The sequence below is a fragment of the Sorghum bicolor genome, chromosome 8 (assembly GCF_000003195.3).
Source record: "Sorghum bicolor cultivar BTx623 chromosome 8, Sorghum_bicolor_NCBIv3, whole genome shotgun sequence".
NCBI lineage: Eukaryota > Viridiplantae > Streptophyta > Magnoliopsida > Poales > Poaceae > Sorghum > Sorghum bicolor.
Window position 1 is genome coordinate 50,656,071 of NC_012877.2, and position 5,516 is coordinate 50,661,586.

Sequence of the window (5,516 nt, forward strand, 5' to 3'; positions counted from 1 at the left end):
GCATCAATACCATGTATTGCGATGAAGCTGGCGAAAAAGAAGAAACAAAGTAATGTGCAGCTCCTGGAGGACAGTACCGACAACAAGGATGCAAATTGAAGATTGAAGAAAAGGGTTAGAGTGAAGCAAAATCTGTGATGCTCTGTTTTGAAGACGCTGCCTTACTTTTGCATGTCAGATCTTTGATCGTGGCATTTCATTAGTTGATACTTCCTGTTTTGTATCTCGTACCCTTTGCTTTCCTGCTCCAGGTGGGTGTTTTGGTTGTGAGGAATAGCCTTTCTTCCTTTGTGTTTCTGTCTCTTTTCCTCTTCTGGACACTCTAAAAACAAGTTGTATTCGGTTAAATTCATTTAATAAAAATAGGGGATACCCTCCAGTTCAAAAAAAAAGAAAGTATATATATTATTTTGATATACTCATATTAAGATAGCTCAGATCTTTACTATGTGAAAATTTTCAAAAGATCTCATATTTTTTATTATATTATTTAATACTATGACAGATTGACAGTAGCATATAAAATAAATATAACCATATACTCTAAGTGTACTTGCATACTTGACGTACATGGTACCCTAGATGGTCTAGTATAACGATATACTTCGTCAGGCCATATACACTCTAAATCTAGAGATATGCACATGGAGTAACTACTCCTTGGGAGTAGAAAATAATTTCCATTGTGTTAAATATACTAATAAATAAGAGAGTTTTTATATTTGATAGTTTTCTTGTTCTTTTGCACATGAGCATATCCGGAAGTTGGTTCTGTTTGGATTTGCAAAGTATTTTTGAAGTATTGGAGAAACATATGGTTTTACAAAGTTCTTCGGTTTTCAAAAGCTACCAAATGTTTGGATACAATAAATCTTGTACTAGTTTTTAAACCATGGTTTTGTCAAAACTTTTTTTTAGTTTTAGAAACTACACTCATAATCTTTTTTTTTTCAAACCACAATTTTATATCTCTTGAGCTTATTAGGATAGTCATAATGCAGAAACTATCAAATAGTTTCTATGCTACAAGACACCACAACTAGAAACTATCCTCCTTAACATGGTCTAGCTAAAAATTAATCATTCTCCTGGTTGTTTCTCTCACTCTCTCCTCCAAATACTCTGCGGCTAGCTTTGTCGTGTGATCAGGCGAGCGGCTTGAGCGCCTGACTTTATCTCCTCCTCCACCCGCAAGATATTTCCACACCTCCTTCACCACCATGGAGTTTGTTCTCGTCGTAAGCCACCGCCTTCAACTCCCACCCCCATCCGCCTCCGCCAAACACCACCACCACATCCTTGCCTCGAGGGTCGTCACTACATGACCCTCCGCCTCGACCTTCAGTGCCACGTCCCCCTGCCTACCCCACTCTGCCTACCCACCATGGTTTTAGTGACGAGCAAGGCTTTGAGGTGGCGCATGAGGTCCGTAGCTAGCCGGGCATGAGCGAGGCTTCGCAGCGGCCGTGGAAACCATGAGCAAGGTCCAAGCAAGCTAGAGCCTCGTGTGCGGAAGGCTTCGTGCATAGGACCCCAGTCGCCAATGGAAACCATGCACTCCTCTCCGACATGATCTCAAACGATCTCTAATTGCTTCATTGCGCGTGAAGACACGAGTCAGTTTGTTTGTTTTCTGCTCTTTCTCTCCTTATTAAATTGCTTGCCATCTCAACAAAAATGGCTACGTATAGCAAGATAATTATTAGGAATAGAAATCATGTTGATTTCTATATCGGAAGTACCTTATATAAAACCACAATTTGGTGATATCAAATCTGTTTTTTTGAGCTTATCTGCTGAATCTATCAGCCATTCAACAACGTTTTTCTCTAAGCTTTAACATCCAAATAGGCTCGACTTTGCGAGGCTTACGTGTCCTTGTATCGCGGTTGGCCTCCTGTCCACGAAAGTCACTGTCTCTGGGTTTTGCAGACATGAGTACATCAATAGGAAACAAGGACGGACTTGCATGATGGACACATTTAATTTAGAAGTAGCCCAGCGTGTTCATACGGTAAGCCACCATCACCAAGCTGGCATGGTGTGTACTCCACCCACAATACACGCTCCAAATAAGTGCTGGTGTATGCATGCATGATTGTGTCATGGCATCACATCAGCACAGAAAATGCCATGACAGGGTCTGCACCGTGTGCTTGGCACAACAAAACAAAATATGTAGATCTACCTACCTCAGTCCTAGCCCATCTCTCTTACTTGCAAATAGTGGTGGTTGAGATTGCACATGGGCCCATGCATGCATGTGTGATGTCTTTGATCTCGTATTTAATTGTCAGCACTTGAAATCCTAAGAAACCCATTATATTTGTGCTTCACATGTATGATTGGAAGGTATAATGTGCAAATATGCATGTGAAGTTTAGACAGCTAGCTCTTGCAGAATTATTCCATGTGTGAGGCTCATCAGTGGAAATGATTGGTAAACAATGAGACAGAAGTTACAATGTACTAATTAGATACTTGATTTTTCATTAGCACTTACGCAAAGGAGATCAAGGGTATGTGATCAATTTCTTTATTTTCGTCAATACTGATTGCTGAGCAAGGACATAAATTGTACAATAGCTCCTGCATTGGAGCATATATAACAGAAAGGTGCTGACTATATACTCCCTCCGTCCCAAATTAATTTTTGGTTTCCATATCACAAGTTTGACTTGATTTTTAGAAAATATGTGCAATAGTTGTATCTCCAAATAAATTTGTTAAAAAACTAGATTCAAAGATCTTTTCAACGATATTACTTTTATATCATAAATATTAATATTTTTTAATATATATTTTGTTAAAGTTATTTCTCAAGAAGTGCAAACGACAGTTATTTTGGGATGGAGAGAATATCAAGCAACTTGAAAATAGTAAATTTCAGCTTTGAATCTTCAGTACAATTTTGCCTTATAAAGGCACATGAAAGTACTAGGACTTGCGTATATATATGACCTGCTAGCTAGCTAGGACTCTTTTAGTCAAATAAATAAATTTGTCTTTTTTTCAAAAGTCTATATGCAACATGATTTCTTGGACCATGCATATCATAATACATGCTCCGCATCATTGTCAATATATATACCCTTTAATAAATCTCAAATTAGGATGACTCCTTGGATCTCGTTTCTTCTATTTCAAGTATATAGTAGAGCCTATTTTTAACAAAGATGATTTTCTCTGATAAACACGAACTAGTTTAACTTGATACATAATCACTGCCACCAAATTGTGCATCAATGTATGCCTAGCTACCTATGTGCTCATATAACATTGACAATTGAGCTTCATGTTGCACTTCCCTTTGTCTTCGCCAAACCTGAAACACACTACTACAAAAGAAATTAACGTTAGAGGCGGCTAGGATGCCTCTAGAGAGTGGGTGTCCAGCCACCGTTGCTTTTTCGTCTTTACAAATCGGTGATTTATATAGGCCGGTGCCCCCAACCACCTTTAGAAATGGGATTTTTAGGGGCAGAGCAACAACAGTTGCCTTTACAAAATGATTTGTAGAGGCGGCTGTAAACAATACGTCTCTATTAAACCATTTACAGAGGTGGTTGTAAACCATTTGTAGAGGCCTCTAGTAATATGAATATTGACAAAAAATCTCAAACTCTAGTTCTAGATTTAGATCTAGATGCAAACCAATCTCTCCCGATGAACTATTACATAGTAGACCGCTAAAATGAAGACATGAGCTCTAAATTGTGGTAGAATCTTGTTCCCCTACTAAATTTTATCCAACCACCTTTAAAGATTTGATATACATGCATCCATAAAATGCCTCAACCACCATCGAAGAGAGAGAAAATAAAAACCCTTCTAAAGCCTACTCCACCAAAGCTTCAAGAAAGGCTTGGATTAGCATGTACTTACCTTCTAAAGCCTCCTCCAACAAAGGAATCAAAATCAAAATATTTTCCCTTAGATTTACAATTTAGCTTAAGGCCCCGCTTTCCTTCTCCTTGAGTTGCTGTAAAAATCCTGAGGAGAAAGAAGAGGGCTGCTACTTATACACTGGTATTTCTAAAAGGGAACGTATCTAGTGAAAACCATAATCTTTATAAAAACCCGTGCAAACCACAACAAAAGAGTCGTCTAAATTCACCAAAAATCACACATGTAGATGATATGATGATACATACCTTGTAAAATATCTTGTCCAAATTTGAATTCATTTGTGAGATATAAAAATACCAAAATTCTAACGGATCCTGTGGACAGCTTTCTGGCTTAAAATTTGTTATTTTTATATCTCACAAACAAATTCGAATTTGGACAAGATATTTTACAAGGTTGTGTATAATCATATCATCTACATATGTGATTTTTTTAGTGAATTTAGACAACTATTTTGCCATAGTTTACACGAGTTTTCACAAAGGTTGTGGTTTCCACTAGATATATTCCCATTTCTAAAAATGCTTCTATTCTAGACACGATTGACACTAACAATTGCTAATTTCAAAGACGGCAGGTAATAATAACTGCAACATTTATAGAGGCGGCTCAATCATGCGCCGTTATAAATGTACCTTTGTAGTGACTACGCCTGACCACATATTGCAACAACATCAATTCTGTGACAAGGAGTTTAAGAAATCTGGACAAAATAAACCAGACACATGTATGCTTATATACACTACATACATTATATTACATCAAACTGCTAGCAGAACTGTAGGAGGTGATATATATATTACATCAAAGCTAGGCCTTGTTTAGTTGACTCCAAAAACTAAAAAAAATTTCAAGATTCCTCGTCATATCTAATCTTGCGGCACATGCGTAGAGCATTAAATATAGACAAAAATAAAAATTAATTGCACAGTTTGCCTGTAAATCACGAGATGAATCTTTTAAGCCTAGTTAGTCCATGATTGGATAATATTTGTCAAATAAAAACGAAAATGTTAAATCCAAAATATTTTCGAAACTAAACAAGGCCATATTCTCTTTGCCTAGAAAAAGAATGGATCGGAAGATGGTTCCAAGCGAAACGACACATGCATGGGGGAAGCCACTGATGGTGTAGGGAGAATCTTTCTGTTGAATGCCCTGGCTGTGGCGGCTTCTTGTTCAATTCTTCGGCTCAGATCAGATCAGGGATTCAGGGTCAGGGCCCCCGGCCGGCCGGCCCAGACAGTGGAGCACGCCTTGCCTGGTTGAGGAGGCACATCGCCTCATCATCCATGCATGTTTCCTGCTGTAATGGATTGCAATGCAAGAACACCATCATTTTGGTCACTCCACTCGATCCCATACACTGACTGTGTGCACACACTGGCTGCATACAGTCATGCATCATCAGATCAGCACCATACTGCCAAACTGTGGGTTTCAGCATGATAGATTTGGTATCCTCGTAGTGAACCCTCTTTTTAACAGGGCTTAATAAAGCAGCTTCGGCTTCACTTGTAGTAATGCTATTCACATGAGATCTTTTTCTCTCCGCCTCAAGCCGATAAAGCTAATCTTTTTCGACTTCAGTTCAGTGCCTTCGGAAA

The 5,516-nt window shown here is 38.4% G+C and overlaps 1 long non-coding RNA gene across 1 annotated transcript; it reads right to left on the bottom strand.

Annotated features, from left to right (window-relative positions):
- Positions 222-3,988, bottom strand: LOC110429654. Its single transcript, XR_002446763.1, has 2 exons — positions 3,886-3,988; positions 222-322 (listed from the first exon to the last, which is right to left on the bottom strand). It is a non-coding gene; the product is annotated as an uncharacterized LOC110429654 (long non-coding RNA).